This window comes from Canis lupus, chromosome 12 (genome assembly GCF_003254725.2).
Source record: "Canis lupus dingo isolate Sandy chromosome 12, ASM325472v2, whole genome shotgun sequence".
In the NCBI taxonomy this organism is placed as follows: domain Eukaryota; kingdom Metazoa; phylum Chordata; class Mammalia; order Carnivora; family Canidae; genus Canis; species Canis lupus.
This window is the reverse complement of record NC_064254.1, coordinates 48143325-48165138: the sequence shown is the minus strand read 5'-3', so window position 1 is coordinate 48165138 and position 21814 is coordinate 48143325. Positions and strand designations below refer to the sequence as shown.

At 35.9% G+C, this 21814-nt stretch overlaps 1 protein-coding gene and 1 long non-coding RNA gene across 6 annotated transcripts in view; one reads left to right on the top strand and one right to left on the bottom strand.

Moving 5' to 3' along the window:
• The window catches only part of RNGTT (RNA guanylyltransferase and 5'-phosphatase), a 362295-nt gene that overhangs the window by 332894 nt on the left and 7587 nt on the right, over positions 1–21814 (top strand). The window lies entirely within an intron of this gene.
• Positions 20022–21814, bottom strand: part of LOC112658546 (uncharacterized) — a 33840-nt gene continuing 32047 nt past the window's right edge. Inside the window, exons 5-6 of the long non-coding RNA XR_007401297.1 lie at positions 20578–20680; positions 20022–20036 (exon numbers count right to left, since the gene is read on the bottom strand). This is a non-coding gene — a long non-coding RNA (uncharacterized LOC112658546). The remainder of the gene's footprint in view (positions 20037–20577; positions 20681–21814) is intronic.

The following is a 21814-nucleotide window of genomic DNA, read 5'->3' as shown; positions in this document are numbered from 1 at the left end:
TATTTAAGAAGTACATTTTGTGGGCACCTGGGTGGCTCAGTCAGTTAAGCATCTGACTCTTGATCTCAGCTCAGGTCTCGATCTTATGGCTGTGAGTTCAAGCTCCATGTTGGGCTCCATGCTGGGAATAAAGCCTACTTTAAGTCCAAAAAAATAAAAAGAAAAAAAAGAAAAAAGAGAGACAAACAGACAAGACATTTTCTAAGGCTAGAGCTGCCGTGGATGCTGACTCCTCTGATGGATATGGGCAAAGTAAATTGAAAACCTTCTGGGAAAGGATTCACCATTCTGGATGCCATGGAGGACACTTGTGATTCATGAGAAGAGATAAAAATATCAACATTAATAGGGATTTGGAAGAAGTTGATTCCAACCCTTATGGATGACTTGGAGAATTTTAAGACTTAAGTGGAAAAAGTAACTGCTGATTATGGTAGAAAGAGCAGGAGAGGTAGAATTAGAAGTGGAGCCCAAAGATGTGACTTAGTTACTGCAGTCTCATAATCAAACTTGAAGGACAGAGGAGCTGCTTCTCATGGATGAGTAAAGAAAGTGTTTTCTTGAGATGGAATCTACTGGTGAAGATGCTGTGAAGACTGTTGGAGTGACAACAAAAGATTCAGAATATCACATAAACTTAGTTGATAAAGCAGCAAAAGATTTGAGAGGACGGACTCCAATTTTGAAAGAAATTCTATTGTGGGTAAAATGCTATCAAACAGCATCACTTACGGCAGAGATATTGATGAAAGGAAGTCGATTAGTGCAGCAAACTTCATTGTCATATTATTTTAAGAAATTGTCACAACCACACCAGGCTTCGGCAACCACTGCCTTGATCAGTCAGCAGGTATCAACAATGAGCAAAGACCCTCCATCCAGCAAAAAGATTACAACTCACTGAAAGCTCAAATGATGGTTAGCATTTTTTAGCAATAAAGTGCTTTTAAATTAAGGTATGTACATTGTTTTACACATAGTGCTATTACACACTTAATAGACTGTATTTTCTGTATTCTTATTTATTTACCCTTGAAGATTTTACCTTTATATATCTTTACATGCCACTGAAACTTTCCGTGTTTGTCATGAGAAAGTATGTATCTCACACACTAAAGTATATGAATAGTAGATGCTCTATATATTAATGTGTAGTCTCAGAAAACTGTTGAACTTTTTAGGATTGTTTGTACAGAAGTATCATAACTGGTGGAGACCTCTGGTATAATAGTATCATATGCTTTATTGAGATGCCATGTAGATTAAGAAATAGATGCTGCCTCTAAAATAAAAAATGTTCTTCATATTCTTCAGGGATACACCATATGTTGATTCCATATTTGTGGTAGTCAAGTGGCATCTTTGACATCATTTTTGAAATGTATTACCATATTCAACTGAAAAAAATTAGAGTAAGAGTCAAAATTGGTTATCATTTTAAGTGTTTTTTTATCTGACAGTAGCAAAAGTAGCATAATTCACTTTTGCTGATACAAAATAAGAAACTCCGCAGTTATATATTTCAACAAATTGAAGTTTTCAAAATGTTGCTTATATTTCTCTTTTGAGAGAAAACAGTTATTGTGTAGTAAATAGCTTATTGTAGCTTTTGAGAAAAGTGTGTATTTAAAACAGCTGTAAAGATGGGAAAAGTGCCTTTTCATATCTAGTAGAGAACAGTGTGACTGTCTCACATTATGTGCAACTAATAATACCTATATGTCTTATTTACTTTTAAAAGAAAAGAAAATTACTGAGCATTTTATTTGCAGGAATCTTTTGTTTTTGTGTCAAGTACATTAATGATGTAAGCTTTTTTTTTTTTTGTCTAAACTTTAAAATATAAAACTATTCTCTCTAGTAAACAGATATTTCCTTCACAATTAGATGGAACTTGAATTTATCATAGCAGTCAAACTATCTGGTAAATTATATCATCCAAAGAAAACTTGATTAATGGATTTTTTAGTCAAGGGTAGTCTTCAGAAATTCCCTGTTAATAGGTCTTTGTGGTGGCTTTTAATCTCTTAAAACATAAGGCTTGCATGGGATGAGGCATGAATTAATTTTCTAGCTTTTGACAAAATTGAATCCTAAAACCATCCACATGCATGTGACAATCACTTCTAGAGAGTAATTAGCTTGCTATAAATATGAGATTTCCTGTGAGAAAATTGCTCATGCTATGTAACCAATTCAGAAATTTGGCACATTAGAGAAAAAGTATACCTTATCCAAAAGAATAGAACACTTCAGTTTTTAGTTTGTTTTAGTTTTTGTGCTCTTTTGTATAGATATAATTGTGAGAAATGTGACAGGCTGGTGTGTGAAGCATGTTTATGTCCTTTATGGGGTATGGGATTAACTTTCATAATTAGTTTTTAGAAATCTTTATGGAAATTTTTTCATGAATCTATTAAAATGCACAAGATTGATTTGCCATTCAATTGAAAATCATGTTAATCCCTGAACCTTAGGATAGACTTTAGAACGAGAAAAACCTGCTGAGATTTTTATCCAATTTATGTACTTTGGTGTTTCATCTGTAAAATGGGAATAACAATATCTACTTCTGAGAATTATTGTGTGCATTGTACAGAACAGTGTGGACAAAGCACCTACAATACCAGGTTTATAAAAGTCATTTTTAAAAAATGATGTTTCCCTTACCCCCATCACCCCTCCTCCTAGGCATTTAATAAGCCATTACAAATAGGGAACTTATTCTTTTATTACCTTAGGATCCAGATCATTAGGATCTTCAGATATACTTTCTTTTTACAGTTTTTCTTCATATGAGAAATTATGACATGAGAAATAGAGTGAGTAAATAACCAACACCACAGATTATGTGTTTTGAATATTTGTCATAGAAGACCCGGGCTGCCCCAAACTTGATACTTGCCTCCTGAGAAAACAGGGCACATGGGTACTGTGCTCGGGAGCTCAGGTCTATGGCACAGAATTCCAGCTAAAAGAGATAATTTGAGCTCAAGGTGTACTTTCTCAAAGCTAGGTTTTACTTTGGTTTTAATTCATAAATCGTTTTTTGGAATAGCCAACTTTTTTTCTAATCCAGTTTGACAAAAACAGATTGCAAATAAACCAAATAGTCTATTATTTGCCTTCATTTACTACCATTAATAGTTTTATGCTAAAACGTACATTGAATCAGTAAGAGTGAACCACATGGGGTTTAGTTTCTTCAATTGTATTTAGTTTTATTTTCTTATTGTTTAAAGTGGAAATCGAAGGAAATGGAAAAAAAATTCTTCTGTTTATGTAATACATTATTATGTTTTCCTACATAAATTGAGTGCAGAATAACCCCAGGAAATAACAGGAAAGCAGACTAACAAGTCATGTCCCCTGATGTCTACCAAATGGTTTACAAAAGTTAACTCATTCAGTCCCAACAGCAAACCATCTGGCAAATTGCAAGCATTGTGCTCCAGGTTAAATAGCTTAAAAACTGAATAGTGTAGAGCCTAAGGATCGTGTCCCATGGAGCACAGTGCACATGTATCAGAAGCACCAGAGTCAGGATTTTAATCTGGTTCTGCTTACTCCAGTGTTCTTACTATTTTCTTATAATACTCCTTCCTAAATTGTCCCAATAATCTTGCAAGGTTAGGAATACTCTATATCAAACTGTCCTTAAATTGCATGCTATTTAGTTTCCTGTGAAGAAGTAAAAAGGAAGTGATGTGGTATGTCAGAAGGAGCTCAAAATTGGGTATGAGACTCGGTGTTCTCATTTTTGCCTTAAAAAATTTTTTTTAAATCAGAAATATGTTTTTTCATTCAATCATGAAAACCTTCCTAAGGTTTCCCTTTTTTAGCCCAAACTAAAACACATTTATGATTATTTGGCTTTAAGGTTTTAAAAAGAAAGTAAAAATATTCAAAGTTAAATAAAATAAATGTTTTGAGGACTCTATTGAGAGACTATATGGGTAAGAGCTTTGGAGTCAGGAGAAAGTAAGCTTGAAACCTTCCATGACTGAGTTTTATATACACTGTGACCTCATGGTAACATATATCTGCTCCTCCTTATAAATTTGGTCTAGTTTACCAAAGGGTGATGTGCTAATTAGGAATAGTAATTGGAATTACTCTAAAATAGCCTTCCTTATAAAGCAGAATTCAAAATGTTAGGTCTGTAAGAGGCAACCATTCTGTCATTATTTAAGAGAATTAGATCTGCTCCAAAGTGCCTGACAATGTATGTATCAGACAGCAATGATCAAATGAGGCCTTCCTCCTCATCCTGCAGGGCAGATGCTAGAGATAGCCCTTCCCACAGAATTGTTATTGGTTTCTTTCTGATACAAATATACTCCCCCTACCTGCCCCCAGGTAGTGAGTGGTAGGGGAAGTTCTTTTGATTCACCAGAATTTGATTGCACAGTGATACCAGTGATACCATTTGTTGTATAAATGACCTATATCTCTAAAAAAGGAGAATGTGTTTGTTTCTGTCCTTGGACCAAAGAGCAGGAGGGGATTGAATCTGATACATTTCCAGATAGGGTGAATACTAGAAACCACAAGTCCTATATCTGCAGATCTGGAGGCTATAAATAAAAATAAGCACAGACATCCCAAAATGATGAAATTAAACATTGCAGGACTGATCACCAATGATGTAGGGTTCTATTCCTGAATATGCCATTTTCTGACTAAACAGGCAGTTACGTATATGTACACTGAGGACTGGGATTTATTTATCATTCTAGGTCTTAGGAAAGTTCAAAAATGAAAGCGAAGGTTTCTGTTCTTATCCTGTCTTCATTTGGAAAGTTTGACTTATTCTTGTCTAAATTTTAGAATTTATATATATATATATATATATATATATATATATATATCCAAACACCAGATATGTGCTTGTATTTGGTATGTAAGATCTGAAAAAAAAAAAACTTTTGTATATATTATATACGTACGCATGCCCTTGCAAATCATGTGTGCATGCGCGCGCACACACACATCAAACACAGAAAACAAATATAAAGGAATGATTGCTTCTTTGTTTATATCTTCCTTGTTACTTTTGAACAGCATTTTATACTTTACTGGACGAATGTAGAGAGAAAGATGGAAAAAAGAGTGAGTCTTGCAAACTGCTCAAACTTCACCCTAATTCTCCATCTAGCGGTAGGATATTTATTTTCCTTCAAGAATCTTTCTTCAAAAAGTACCTCCTGCTATAATAATATGATTCTCTTTCTATTAAAAGGAATGAGAACTATTAATAACAATAATATATAAATATAATGGAATGTCTCTTTTTAAATATCATTCGAACAATCTGTCAACTGTCATTTCTCTCTCCATGATCGTTACAGCTTTTCCATTTTTCCTTTACATATTAAGTATTAACTGGGAATTCATCTTTTATGTTTTTTCCAAGTCATATTTTATTTTCTATAATTCTCCTTTACAAAAACATCTCTAGAATTCTTTTATTATATAAATTTTCCTAACGGATAATCAAAAGAACCTTGAAATTTGAATTTAGATATTATTAATAGGCTATTCATTAAATCATCTATTGGATCATTAATAAAGTGATAAATTATTAGAGACTTGAAGCCAGCCCTTTGTACTCTCAGGGCAGACGTTCAGTGGCTTGTCATATGTCTTTTTTCAGTCTGTAACCTTTCAGCTTTGTGTAGTCTGATTGAATATTGTTACCAAGGCCACTTTGAACTGATTTGGCAAGTCATATTTCTTGAGACAATTTGCTGATCCTTCTATCTGTAGATTTGGTAGAAAATGTTGATAGAGACTTTTTAAAGATTTTTATTATGGAAAGTTATTTTAAGAAGGAAATAAAGGCCAATTTTATAGTAGCAGCAGGAAGGTAGAAACCTATTTTGTTTTTGTTTTTTAGAAACCTATTTTGAATTCATCCTTATTTACAAAGATCCTAAGTCCCTTTTAAAATTAGAGTCTTGGGACGCCTGGGTGGCTCAGTGGTTGAGCTTCTGCCTTCGACTCTAGGTGTGATCCAGGAGTCCCAGGATCAAGTCCCACATCGGGCTCCCTGCATGGAGCCTGCTTCTCCCTCTGTTTCTCTGCCTCTCTCTCTCCCTCTGTGTCTCTCATGAATAAATAAATAAAATCTTTAAAAAAAAAAAAAAAGGAAGAAGAAGTGGTTAGCCAGAGGGGAAGAGAGGATGATGTGCTAGTTAGAAAATAAGTACAAATGCATGGATCAAGAAGAGAGCCAGGTCAGTCCAGAGAATGAAAATCATTTAATAGTAGCTGGAATGTTTTAACATCTGATGTCATTTCTATAATTTCTTTGTGTAATATTCATCAAGTTTGTTGTTTTTTCTTGAACACATATTTATTGAGTACCCATTATGTGTTCAGGGAGATCTGGTAATGAACAAACAAGGGCTCTTGTTTTGTTTGCTCAAGGAGCTTTTACCATCTAAGGGAGGCAGAGAATATAAACAGAGGAAGAAGTTATACCATCAAGTAATATATCACATGATATTTCAAGACCTGACAAAATAGATTTAATTCTATAGAGAAAAATGTCATTTGAAATTATTAAAGTCAAGCATCAGCTCTTTTTTGCCAGCATGTTATGCCAGCGGGACTCTGGAAGAGATGGGTGAGAGTCTGTGCCTGGCCCAGGGCAGCCTCTTCGCAGTGCAGTCACTCTGGGGAAGGAGATGACATGTGGAAGGTGGAAGGAGTCATGGGGGTAGGGTCTATCTAGCTTGGCATCTTGAGCAGGAAGATTCCTGTCCTGAGAGTTGTCCACATCCATTTTTCATATAATTCAAGACTAGAAAAGGTGAAATGCTCCCCACTTCCTTGATAGTTGCTTGAAATCGATACCTCATACTCTGTGAGGGTTTTTATTTATTTATTTTTCTAACTTTGGAGTTTGGTCCTGAAAGCAATTTAGTGGATTTTAAACAATTTTGGTTTTGTTTTAATGAAATAAAGTAGAAGGGAAAATAGCAAAGTGCACCAAGTAAGGATATAAATGTTATATAAAATGTGTGTGTGTGTGTGTGTGTGTGTGTGAGAGAGAGAGAGAGAGAGAGAGAGAGAGTAGGTTGGGATATAAACTGTTTTTCCTATGTTAGGTGAATTAGGTCAAACATTTTTCTCCTCTTTGGTGAAACTTATATGACTGTAAGTAAAAATTTGGCCTGAGAAAACATCTCTTTTGCTTGTTAAGGATTGTTTTACACATCACAGGATTAGTGTGCTGGACTGAGATAGATGCCAAAAGTCTAGACCCTTGTTCTAACTCTGCTCCTGATGAAATATATGCTTTGGACAAAGGGTAGGCTTTCTGTGAACCTCAGTATTTTTAATCTGAAAAGAGAGCTGGCCTAGGTAAGCTCTTATGCTCCCTGCCAATCAAGATTCTAGACTTACTATTCTCTGTAAGGCAGTCGGGTATAAAAAGCAAATTATCTTAAAACTGAGCATTTGCACAGCTTTACCAATTTAGAGAGGTAGCCTTAAGAGTAAACACAAAAACGTGAAGCAAAAAACTGTATCTGGCTTACTATCACATGATCCTGGTTCCCTACAGGACATGCTTGTCCCTTCCTCTATAAAGCAGATGGTCCACTGTATGCAAATAGATCCTATGAATGAAATAATGAACATAAAGGCACTTGGCCTGGCACCTGCATAATAGAGCCTTAAAAAATGCTTAATTGAGAAAATGTTGCTTATGATCTCAATCCCTGCCCAAGACAGTTCTATGGGCTACTTGTCACAAAAGTCAGGAAGGTCAGAGTGCTGCAGAAAAACCAGTACTTGAAACGGATGGACACCCTTTACCTACCATCCATTTCCAGTTATCCGATCTGCATATACTATGTGTTTCCTTACCCCTCTGTGAGATGCCAGGGTGACAGATTGTATCTCCCAGCTACCTTTTTACCACTGCACGCAATAGGGAACATCAAGTACACAGGAGTTTCTCCAGTCTCATCCCCTGTGCTGCAGGAAGACTGCCTGAGAAGGAAACTCAACCATAAAATAAAGTCACAGAACCAGTTTATCCCATTCATATGTTTGGGTATTTAGGGTCAATTTTCTTGTAGGTGCTTACCTGTATTTTGAGATAGTAGCAATTAAACTGAGCTAAATGTAACAAAATAGTACATGTTACAGAGGATGTTAAAATTCTCAAAGAGCTCTCTGCTTGTAGCAGTTTCTTAATGCTATGGAGCACAGAACTGTGTGGCCATCAGAAAGAGCGGCTAACAACCCCATTTGGGGCATTGTTAGACAGTTCTGTTGACACATGAATACATTTCATACTATTATCATAAAATTGTGGCCTGGAAATTGAGCAGCCATGGTGCTGCATTTCAGACTCACATTTATAATAAGCTGTAATAAAGTAAACATTTTAAATGGATATAAGAATAGGCATTACTTGTGATCACAAATGTATGTTCAATTGAAGTGCTTTTGAAGCTCAATTTAACAAAGCAAACAAATTTCCTGGCATTATTAACATAATTGTTCTCACTGTTGGGTTTTGATTTCTAAAAAGTTATTTAAGAAAAATTGCTTTAAAAACCCCAAAACCAGCAAAAAGAAAGGTAACTAAGAGTGAACTACTTTTCCTTTTATCATATCAGATTTTTTTTAAGTCCCAAATATTCACTCTGCCACTTCCCCCAACTTGCCAAACCATTGCCAATCTTTTTAACTCAAGAGTTCATGTTTCATGATTAATTTCAGGTTATTCAGTTGTTTTCTCTGCCATCAGTAGGCTCTGGAGTGGGGCTACGCAGCATTTATCTGCTAGTGAAACTCCAGGCTGTGCAGTAGTTAAGACAGGGACTTATCCCTTTCCCTGTCCTAAGGACAGAAAAGGACTATAATATCCATTTAACATCAGAGTGGGGGATGCATAACTATATGTAAATTTAGCACCAATTAGATGGTAGGATTCGAAGGACTGTTGTTCCTGGAATATTCCAAAAGCAAAAATGGAAATGATAGTGGTAACATCTGAAGTGTGGTGGCAAGACCGTTAAAGCAGTGATAATTTGGAGCCTTTGGGCACAGCACAGTCCTAGGAGGTGATCACTGTGTCTTCTGTGACAGCTGGCAGCTGGCAAACAAAGCAGATGATGTGTTCTCAGCTTGTTAGTTTTCCATAGTGTTCTCCAATTTTGAATAAATCCCTCAAACATCCTTCCTGTATCGTCATTTGGCTAGAGCAGACCTTCATGTAGCAAGTGTGTTACTGGCACAACAGTCCACCACAGCGGAAGCCATGGGAGCTCAGGGTTGCAGGTATGCTGGCCTAAAAGTTGGCAGAAGTATACAACATGGCCTTGACAGGAGGAACACTCTTCAAAAACTCAGATGGTGATTTCTGACAGTCATGGAATTGAGCTGACTTAGTCAACATTAGAGGGAAGCACACGAGTGCAGGAATATCCTATAAAAGTACTGATGATTTAAAAGCATTCCTGCCAAGCATATGACCTGATACAGAATTTTAACTCAGCATCAAGATTGTGCTAGATACCTTTTAGAGGGAAGGTAAAAGCCACTGATCTTACTTTCTTCAGACTTAATTCCAAGTAGCTTAACACTATTGCCCAGAAAATAATAGATAACCATGGCTACCTTGAGAAGAGCAGTTAAGTGGTGAACGTCCAAAGATGTAGTTTTCTTGGCCCATGAATGAAGTTTTGATTCTGGTTCTTTATTCCCACTAAGACACATTCCCATTATCCTCACCAGAACAGGATTAGAACAAAAACGTAAGGGGAAGGAGGGGGTGGGAGAGAGGAGAAAGTAAATGAGAAATTTAATCTGGTTCCACATATAATCTTCGGGAGTTGTGAATTGTTACAATTCTGTTCTCTCAAAGATCGGCAATTCAGTATTTCTAAATCTTTAGATAATAGCCAGTACTTATGTGCATTTTATATACATGCATAATTCTTTGCAGCAATCCTTCCCCGCCACCCCCACCCCACCGCCCCCACTTTGAAATAAAAGGAGATAAAACAGTTGCCAGGACAGAAAAGACTGTTTTAAATCACTGAAACCTACTAGAAATTTAAATAGCTCTAATCATCACTGAAATCTTTCTTTGTTGTGTATTACTCAACGGAAAAGCACTTTATCTTCACTTCACAGACCTGGCTTAGGACACTTAGAACTTCCTTTGTCTCCTTTTCACATCTTTTCCCTCCCTACTTTTGAGATTTCTCTTTCTCCTGACTTCTTTCCAAACCTCTTTTCTCCAGACTAGTATTAGCCAACCAATGATACTTGAGGTTGGTGGATTTGTTTTTGTTTTTGTTTTTCTCACATGCAGCCTGAGTTTCTTATTTTTATTTTAGAAGATTGTTATATTAAACTTAACATGACCTACTATTAGACTAGCTCACATGTCTCCTTTAGTTTGTGGTGACTGCAAAGGATACTCCATTAGCTCTTTGGTTTAGCTATTTAGTAATTTCTTGATTAGGAGTGAACTATAATAAAATTTTCCTTTCCTCTTATTTCTTGAATTTCCTTGATATTACTCAGGGGCAGTGCGATATAGAGTTCTAGATCCAAACATAACCTTGAAAGAATTAAATACTCTGATCCTTAATGTCTTCATTATTTACAAAGGATAATAATGTATATAAAGAGCCTTGTGTGGTGCTGGCTATAAAGTAGTTACTTAATCAGTATTAGTTCCCTCCCATTTCCTTCCCTATGAAGGAAAAATCTCACGCAATAATTTTTTTTTTAAGATTTTATTTATTTATTCATGAGAGACACAGAGAGAGAGAGAGGCAGAGACACAGGCAGAGGGAGAAGCAGTGCTAAACTGCTGAGCCACCCGGGCTGCCCCTCAGGTAATAATTTTAAAAGTAAATAGTTCTAAAGAGGGCAACTCTTTAGCGCTGCCTTCAGCCTAGGGCGCGATCCTGGAGACCTGGGATCGAGTCCCACATCAGGATCCCTGGAGTCCTGGGATCAAGTCCCACATCGGGCTCCCGGCATGGAGCCTGCTTCTCCCTCTGCCTGTGTCTCTGCCTCTCTCTCTCTCTGTGTCTCTCATGAATAAATAAATAAAATCTTTTTAAAAAAATTGCTCTAAAGAAAATAAGTATCTTAGGTAAAAATGTTAAGTTAATTTTGTGTACCAGTTACAAAAATAATGAGTTTTCTATTTCCTCGGTTTTATGCCTCCTCAATGCATGAATGTTCACATACGTAAAGATATACTAATCAATAGAAATAATGGGGGATGCATTTTAGTATTTGAATATTTTAGAATAAAAGTGACTTGATGATCTTAAGTTTCCTATCAGCTCCAAAATATTGGATTTTATGAAAGGGGATTGTGATATGTTTAAGGGCAAAAAAAATTTTTTGAGGAAAGTATTTAGGGAATGTGACAGTTGAGGCAGATAATTTATTGTAATAATTTTCAAGCTTCCAACATCTTCTGAGTAGCTTTCGATTGCGCAATTAATGAAGCCGATGAGACAGATTTAAATAAATCTATTGCGAATAGCCTTCATAGGGTATATAGAGAAAAAAAGATAGAACCCTTGGATTCTAAGCAGTGTTACTATCACTCTGTGTAATACCTTTATCAGTACCTCCAGGATTTCTTTCTCAAAGAAGAAGAAATATAGCTGCTGAGAAAGCATTCATAAAAATAGAATGCAATGTGCGTGCCAAGGAGTAAAAGAATGACTCTAAATGGCTTAGTGGACATAGCAAAGGCAGGTTACAGGTACTGTGGTCAGAATATCTCAATATAAGTCTCCACTGACTGGAGGTACAGACAGGTAAGAAAGGAATCCTGGAAAGCTTTGTTTGTTCAGATGGGTCCTAGTTAGTTATCCACAAGAGCATTACCACTAAACTAAGGCATTGTGTGTACCTAAGTTAATGATTCAGAGGTGTGTGGGTCTGTGGGCTTTGGTGCCCATTCATGCCGCTGGAGCAAACTGAGTCTTTTTAAAGGAATGTATTTCCTCTAAAAGGAATGTATTTACTCTTAAAGATAGCCAAAAGGAAAGAACAAGACAAAAAAAAAAAATAGAACAAGACATTTTTGTTGTCATTCTAAATGAGGGCAGAACGGAAAGGAAATTTTTATTTATTGTAGCATTTTGGCTTATTGCCATATGCCACACCGATCCACGTGGAGGACAGTTCTCTTGAGGTTTCTAAACTATAAAAAGAGCATTGTTAAATAGTTGAGTTTAAAATGAGTGTGAGGTAGGGGCACCTCGGCAGCTTAGTAGGTTCCGCATCTGACTCTTGATTTCAGCTCAGGTCATGAATCCAGGGTTGTGAGATCAAGGCCTGCATCAGGTTCCACACTGGGCATGGACCCTGCTTAATTAAGATTCTCTCTCTTCCTCTCCCTCAGCCCCTTGGCCATTCATCAAATTCAATCTGACAAATACATTTTATGAATTATTTGCATTGGCTATGGGACACACATCTTTAAAAATAGGCAACATCAGATAAGTCTTTCATCATACTTTTAACTGTTTAGAAAGAAAAAAAGTGTTTAACATGCATATTGGTTTTACCCTTCTTCCCAAAATGGTAGATACTAAAGCTTTCCTTGGTTGTGTTTTGTTTTTATTATCCCAAGCATGCACTGAATCCATGATCTGCTTCTAATTCTTATCATGCTCAGTACTAAACAGGGAGCAATGCTTTGTGTCATCAAGTTTGGCACTCTACTTATTAAGCCATTACCCCACCTTACCTGGCAGAGCTGCCTATTTTGTCCACATGACCTTTTCTTTTTGCTAGTTGTGCCCACAGAAAGGTCTTCAATCCACTAATGGCTTCTCATTTGGTCTACAAATCAGACAAAAGCTTTGCAGCTGTGAAATGCAGTCCATTTTAAAATTAACCTATTGTAAATCCTTAATGATTGAGAAATTCTGCAATTTGCTATGATTTGTGGTTTGTGCTACAACTAGAATAGCAAACAGCAGAGATGATACAGGTCAGAATAGTGGGCATTGGGAGAAAGTAAAGAAGAAGAAACTTGTTAGATACTGTGCTTGGTTCAAGCCAATATGTTAAGCCCTTCATCCATCTCACATCACTTTGTCTCCCATTCCCAGACTCTCCAAGTGGAGTGTAATCCTTGGAAATAGTTACTTAAATTACATTTTCTAACATAAGAAGTAAAATTGTCCACAAGTGGGATCTGTCTTTGCCTCCTTTAACACATTTTCAACCTAGAACCTAGATTCTTAAGGATAAGGAGGGCCCATGTTTTTGACTCACAAAGACCTAGAATTTGAATTTTGATACCAAAACAAGTGAGCTCTATCCTTATGCAAATTACTTAAATTCTCTGGGCTTCAGTTTCTACATGTCTTATTAGATACATACACAGATTAAATTAGATTCTCTATTAGAAAACCTAGTAGGGATAAGTAGGGATACAGTACAATTCTCTGTCATTTACTAGCTATGAGACCCTAACTAAATAGAGAAAAAAAGATAGAACCCTTGGATTCTAAGCAGTGTTACTATCACTCTGTGTAATACCTTTATCAGTACCTCCAGGATTTCTTTCTCAAAGAAGAAGAAATATAGCTGCTGAGAAAGCATTCATAAAAATAGAATGCAATGTGCGTGCCAAGGAGTAAAAGAATGACTCTAAATGGCTTAGTGGACATAGCAAAGGCAGGTTACAGGTACTGTGGTCAGAATATCTCAATATAAGTCTCCACTGACTGGAGGTACAGACAGGTAAGAAAGGAATCCTGGAAAGCTTTGTTACTTAAACCTCTGTGCCTGTTTCTGTATCTAGAAAAATGAAGATACTTCCTACAGCTGTTATGAGGATTAAATAGATTAATCCATGTAAAGCACTTAGAACAGTTATCAACACTTAGTGTTTAATAATTATTAACCATTCTGGTTGACAGATATTAAATGGATAATCAACAAATTTTATTTACTAGTAATGATAAATATTCTAAAGGGAAGGTGTAGGGTGCTCTGAGACAGTTCATATGAGCTAGAAAGATAAGCAAGGGCTGTATCATTCAGTACTTTGTAATGGGAAGGCATCCACAAAGGATGATGTGGTTGGATTTACTTTTTACAAAATTCATATCGTTCTTGTGTCTTTTTAAATTCAGCTTTTAAAATTTAACATACATCAAGCTCACTCCTTTGGTGTATAATTCTGAGAGATTAGATAAATGCATAGAGGTGTATAGCCACAACTGGAATCAAGATATGCTAGTTCCCCCTTATTTGTGGTTTTCCTTTCTGTGGTTTTAAGTTACCTGCACACTCAACAATGGTCAGGTAGCAGATGATCCTCCATCTGATCTCTGCTGTGTGCACAGAAGGTCAATATTAGCTTAAGGTCAATTAGGCTGTCACAATGCCTACCTCAGGCACCTCATCTCATATAAGTATTTTATCATTTCTTCATCACAAGGAGGGTGAGTATGGAACAATAAGATATTTTGAGAGAGAGCAGCCTCATTCATATAACTTTTAGTACAGTATATTGTTATCATTGTCCTATTTTATGATTAGTTACTGTTGTTCATCTTTTACTCTGCCTAATTTGAAAATTAAACTTTATCATAGATATGTATGTGTAGGAAAAAACAGAGTATATTTAGGGTTCAGTACAATCTACATTTTCAGGCATCTGCTGGAGGTCTTAGAACATATGTGCCACAAATCAGGGAGGAGTACTGATAGCATGAGCCCATCACCTCCCCCAAAATTCTGCAGGACAGCCCTATGCAATTAGTTACACCTCTCATTCTCAAACTTTGCAACCACTGATCTGTTTTCTGTTCCTGTAATCTTGCCTTTTCCAGGGTGTCATGCACAGGGAGTCACATACTCTACAGCTTTTTAAGTCTAGTTTCTTTAACTTAGTATACTGCATTTGAAATTCATCTATTATTGCTTTAGTCCTTACTGCTGTGAGTAGTATTCCTTTGTATGGCTATACTAAAACTTCTTTATCTTTTCAGCGATTGAAGAGCACTTGAGTTGTTTCTAGCTTGGGATGATTATGAATAAAACTACTATACACATTAGTATTCAGGTTTTTCTGTGAATGTGTTTTCATTTTTCTTGAGTAAATCCCTAGCTGGTTCTTGTGGTAAGTATATATCTTACTTGATAAACAAACTGCCAAACTGTCTTCTAAAGTGGTTATACCATTTGATATAAGATTTTAGTTGCTTTACATTTTTCTCAGCATTTGATATTATTCGTATTTATCAATTTTATTTATTTTAGACATTCTAATAGGTGTGCAGTGGTATCTCATTGTGATTTTAATTGCATATTTTCATGTGCTTAATTGCCATCCATGTCTTCTTTGGTGAAGTATCTGTTCAGGTTGTTTGCCTTTTTTTATTTATGAATTAGCATGCACGTGGGGTGGGGGGCAAAGGGAAAGGTAGAGAGAAAATCTTAGCCAGGTTCCATGCTCAGCATGGACCATGATGCGGGGCTCAATTTCAGGACCCTGAGATCATGACCTGAGCTGAAGTCAAGAGTTGGATGTTTAACCAACTGCGCTACCCAGGCACCCTGTGTTTGCCCATTTTTAATTGTGTTTTATGACTGAGTTTTAAAAGTTCTTTGTGTATCCTTGATACAAATCCTTTGTCAGATGTGATTTGCAAATAATCTGTGTCTTGCCTTTTCATTCACTTAGCAATATATTTAACAGAGCATAAATTTTAAAATTTATCAACTTTTTGTTTTATGAATCATGTTTTTGGTGGGGTTTTTTTTCCTAAGATTTTAATTTATTCATGAGACACACACACACACACAGAGAGAGAGAGAGAGAGAGAGAGAGACATAGAGGGAGAAACAGACTCCTCATAGGGAGCCTAACATGAGACTCCATCCTGGGACCCAGGATCCTGCACTGAGCCAAAGGCAGACGCTCAACTGCCGATCCACCCAAGCATCCCTTTGGTGTTGATTTTAGAAACTTTGCCTAATGTATGTCACAAAGATTTCTTTCTGTGTTTTCTGTAAAAATTTTATAGTTTTAGGTTTCATGTTTAGGTATATTTTCCATTTTGAGTTAATTTTTGTATAAAGTAAAATATTTGTGTTGAGGTACATAATTTGGAAACAGGTGTGCAATTTGCTCCAGCACCATTTGCTAAAAAGACCATCCTTTCTTCACTGCAAATTTGCAATTTTGGCAAATATCAATTGACCTTGTAATTACAGATCTACTTCTGGACACTCTTCTGTTCCACTTATCTATGTGTCTCTCCACTCACCAACCACATTGTCTTGATTACTATAGCTTGTATTAAGTCTTGAAATCAGTGTCAATTCTCCAACATTGTCTTTTTGTTTGGGCTATTCTAATTTCTTTGGCTTTCCATATACATTTTAGATCAGGTTGTTGATATCTGTAAAAAATTCTTTTGGCATTTTGCTTGTGATTATGTTGAATCTGTAGATCATTTAGGAAGAACTGACATCTTAGCAATATTAAATCTTCCAATTCATGAGCATGGTATTTGTTTAGGTCCTCCTTGATTTTTTTTTCTTTTATTGATGTTTTTTAATTGTCAGCATTCAGATCCTGCATGGTTTTTTTTAATTCATACTTAAGTATTTCATGTTTTTGAAAGCTATTGTAAATGATGCCATTTAAATTTTAAACTTCTAGCCATTCATTGCTAATATAGAGGAATAAAATTGGTTTTAGTATAGTAACCTTGTATCTGCAACCTTGTGAAAGTTACTTATTAGTTCTTTTTTTATGAGTAACATGTCTTTTGTGAATAGAGACCATCTTATTTCTCCCTTCCCAACCTGTATATCTTTTATTTGTATTTTAAGCAAGGAAATGATTTGGTTGGATTTGCATTTTTCAAAGACCAATCTGGCTGCGCTGTAAAGAATTGATGGGGTGGGGGAAATGTAGAAGAATAGTCTTTTGTAGGAATCTGAGAGATAGAGAGGGGACAAATGGACATGTGCAGAATATATTTTGGAGGTAGAATTGGTAGACCCTGGTAATAAATTGAATAGGAGAGAAAATAAAAGGGGAAAGGGATCAGGAGGGCACTAAGGTTTCTGTCATGAGGAACTGGTTGAGTGGAGTTCCCATATATTGAGATAGAGAAGAAGTACATTTGGGGGAAGATAGAGTTGAGTTTTGAATATGTCAGGTTTGAGAAATCTATAGGAATTTCAAATAAAGATGTCAAGTAGGCAGCTGGACCCTCTCTCTATATATATGATATAAAAAGGTATATATAGGGCATACCATATGAGAGGAAGAGTTTGGGAATGAGTCAGACTTATGTGGAACCCTCTTTAAAGGCATGTAGAGAACATTCTTTATTTTCAGTTCCTTCAGCATGCCAAGATCTTAAGTTTTTTTTCACCTCAGACCTTTGGACATACTGTTAATCACTCCCTGAAGTGTGTATGACTCCCATTTCCCCTTGCCTGCTCTTATTTGTTTCCCTCTCTGTCTTTCTCCTTCTTTCCATCTCCTTCCTTCATTCTATAACTGACCTCTCATCATATTATAAATCTCAACTCAAGTATCATCTCCCCAAACTACCCCACCTAAAACCAGATACCTTTCTCCTGGCCTTAGTTTCTATTGCATATCTGTTTTCTTCATAGCTCTTACATAATTTGTTATTTGACTGTTTACTAGACTATACATTCCAAAGGACTGGAACTGTGTCTGTATCACCAGTCTACAACCTTGTGCCTGACACATGGCTGGTCAATAATATTTGTCAGATGGTGGGAAGGAAGGATCTTCAACGCTTTGCCGTGGCTGCATTAGGTCCAATGTCTTTGTGTTTTCATATGACTGACTTACCTTACACTTACATGTGAAGAGGTTTCTATACTCCATTTCAGCCAAAGTCTGAGCAGGAAAATAACCTTATTTGTTTCATTCTGCATTTATTGTCCACAGAGTGCCAGGCTTTGTGATAGCTGGTGGGATATGAAATGGCATTGTGGCATTAGACAGGGAAACCTATATTGAGACCTGGCTGTTCCATTTTCTAGGTCTGTGACTTTGGGTGGGATATTTAACCACTTTGAACTTTAGACTCCATACCTGTTGAAGGGCAATAATAGAATTCCTATCATAAGATTGTGGTGCAAAATAAATCAGATAATGTGTATGGGTCACAAATTTATAATTTAATTTATAATAATTATAATAATTTATAATACAAACAAATTTATATTTGTTTGATACATACTAAGTGCTCAATGAATAAATTGTTAATATTCATTTATATAAAATGAGTCATATAGTTCTAGAAATGATTGGTATTGCTTGACCAGTGGGCAGGGTGGGAGGAGACAAATCTTTTATCTTTCATTTTCTCTACTTGTTCTTTACTGCCAAGACAGAAATGCTGCTTTTAACACTATGATAGCAGACTAGTAATGTCACCGCCTCCATGTTAGGCACCCAGAAACAGAGAGTACAAATGCATTGTTTATTCAGATGACAAACTGAAGATATTTAAGCCATAAAACGTTTTGTTTTGTTTTGTTTTGTTTTGTTTTGTTTTGTTTTGGAGGAAAGAAAGAAAAGGTAGAAAGGAGGAAGGAAGCAGAGAAAGGCTAGAGATAGTATTAGCTTACTTTAGTTAACCAGCCATCAAACACTACAAACTGGTTTGATAAACTGAGGCTCATGATTCTCTTGAATTCGGTAAACATCCTCTCTGAGGATCTACCTGGGACTCAGTACTGTAATAACAGTGGGGAGATGAATGAGGAATATATATTTTAGTGATCTAGAGCCAAACCAATGAGATTAACTTGATAGAAATTCTCATTCTCTACCATGATCTATATTCTGCACCTCCGGCAAAGTTGTTTACTACTCGGATTGGTTTCCCCTAAGAGCTAGATAAAAACCTACATGTGGGTTTACATATTAGGATCTGGGGAAGGATGAATGAATGAAAAGGTCTTAGGACAGAGGCTATGAAACTTTCTTGGTTCATTTTGCCTCATACACAACATCTCTAAGGCAAAAGAAATACCTAACACCTCCATTGATTGAGAGGATGGAACCAAAAAATTTAATGAGTATCTAGATTTTAACAATTTAGCACATGTTAAGGATTACATAACTTCTCAAACCTTGGAGTCAGATTATACACCACCAACTTCATTTACTATTCTGATTTTTGTGGTACTTGGTATTTATCGCAGTAATTGCCCCCAAACTCAGCTTTGCAAAGTCATCTCAAGGAATCTTATATTGAAACTGTGAACTTCTTCCAATTAATAGTTTGTATGGTGTTTAACATTTGCCACTGTTTCCTTAAAAATTTGGATCCCTGGGTGGCTCAGTGGTTTAGCGCCTGCCTTCGGCCCAGGGCATGATCCCGGTGTGCCAGGATCAAAAAAAAAATGAAAATATCCCACAGTACCTCTCTGAGTTTGTTGCAGCACACCAGGGTACCTCATTGCACAGTTTGGGAACTGTGGTCTTGGGATCTTATTCCAAGACTTTGTTTTCTATAAATGTTTATCTCTTTTTATTTTTCTATCTCTCATGAAAACCAAGCTGAAGTTTGGTTTATTATCTATTATCTTTTATGTAATAGTTTTTAAAGGAAATTTTCATTATTAAAAATTATGAAAGTTAAGCACATGTAATATAGAAAGTTTAAAAATACAGCATGATACAGGTAAAAGTCATTCCTGATTTCACCGTCTACCAATAACCATTGCCTACATATCATTGTTTTATCTTTATGTCTGTTATTCTATATGAATATTTATTATATTTTGAGTAAGAACTGTGACTAACTCTGACTTTATTGGAAGGTAATAATCTATGGTTTAGTGAGAATTTCATACCCTGAAGTTGTGATTGTAATGACCTTTATGACAAATGACAAATAAGAGTTCTGGGCTGCCTTCTTTTTTTTGGCTGCTTTCATTGGAGGGCTTGAAGACCCCATCATTCACAAGGGAAAAAGACTTCCTGCTGCTCTGTTTCCAACCTAGCAAATGCAAAATATGTTATTTATACATAATAGTAGTGGTGGGTGTAACATTTTTTTAAGAGGGTAACTTGTCAAGTGTTTTACTTTCTTTAATAGTGGATGCACTTTCTAATAGTAATATATCAAGGCCCTACTATAAAGTAGTATTTTTAAAAGATTAATAATTCAGATTTAAGCTATTTGTATTGTTCTGATACCATTAGGAAAACGTTTCTAGTTCCATTTCATTTCTATTGTGTTATTTTATTTTCTATACCTTTATAGGTACTAGAAATTGAAGTTATTTACATGAAAAATTTTTGTTTCATCTAGTTATGTTTTTAAAATTTACCTTCTGTCACTGTATAGAGGTAGAACTTGAATTATCAGAGTACAATTATAACTTCAAAAAGAAAAAATGGCCAATTTTAAGTTTAGCTCCAGAGAGCAGTTAACAAAAGATGGAGTGGAAACTTCTAAGTGAAACATCTATTCATCTGTAGAGTCTCATTGTTATTTTCTCTTTCTCTTTCCCTCAATAATAATTTTAAATTCTGACCTGAACAGGTGGTGACAGTACTTTCTTAGCATAGCCTGGACTGTTGAGGAGTGATTCTGTTCTTATAAAATCCTAGTAGAGGACTTCATGGCTGATTCTAGGGCTGGGGCAGAGAAAATACAAAGATGAGCCTGTAGTAGTATCTTGAATTGCCAGAAAGTAAATGCTGAAAATAAGTAAGTAAAAATGGAAGCAAATTAAAAGGACACAGGAGCCAACCTGAGAGAATTCCCAGTGCCAAAACTGGAACAATTTGATCAACAAAATGAATGACAGTAGTATTTTATTATAAACCAAAGAATAAAATATCCATGAGTTTATACTGATACAACTAAGTATATGAAGGAAATGGTCCAAGTTGTTCCTTACAGAAAAAGTCCAGATAATAAGTGTAGAAGGAATGGAGAAAAGAGAAAACCCCATTAGAACACCACAGGAGTAATTGCTGTGGGCAAGATTCACAGATGGATGCTAAAATTAATGAGCAAAACCTTAAGGAGAAACAGGATATTTGTATAGTCTCAAAATACCTCTCTCAAGAAACTTAGTAATTTCTCTGGTGATTCTAATAAATGTCCACAACTTTTTTGATACTCTCCTTCCCAGGAAGTGTAGCTTACTTCCCTTATCCTTGAATGGAGCTGTTTGTTCATTGTGACTAATAACTACCAGTAGAGTATGGAGAGGAGAAAAATAGTAACTTTACAGTAGTGAAATGTGGCATGTACCATCTTAATGAAGTGGTCAGAGTTAGTTAGCATCACCAGTGATAAGTCCTGTTGATACCACACACCCCCAGATGTTACACAACAAAAGAGGCACTTAATCTTTTGACATTTGTCCCCTAAATCCATAACCCCAGTCTAATCATGAGAAACCATCAGAAAATTCCAAATTGAGGACTATTCTACAAATACTTGATTAGTACTCTTCAAAAGTGTCAAGAATGGTCTGAGAAACTGTCATAGATCATAGGAGACTAGGGAGACGTGATGACTAAATGCAGTCTGGTTTCCTGGCTGGGATCCTGGAACAGATAAAGACATTAGTGGAAAAACTGAAGTCTGAATAGTCTGCATGCATTTCGGTTAATTGTGTTGAGCCAATGTGAATTTGAGTTGATAAATGTAGCATGATATGTAAAATACGAACATTAGGGGAAGCTGGGTGATAGGAATAGTAGAACTCTCTACACCATCTATACACAGCTTCTTCGTATATCTGGAATTCTTTCAAA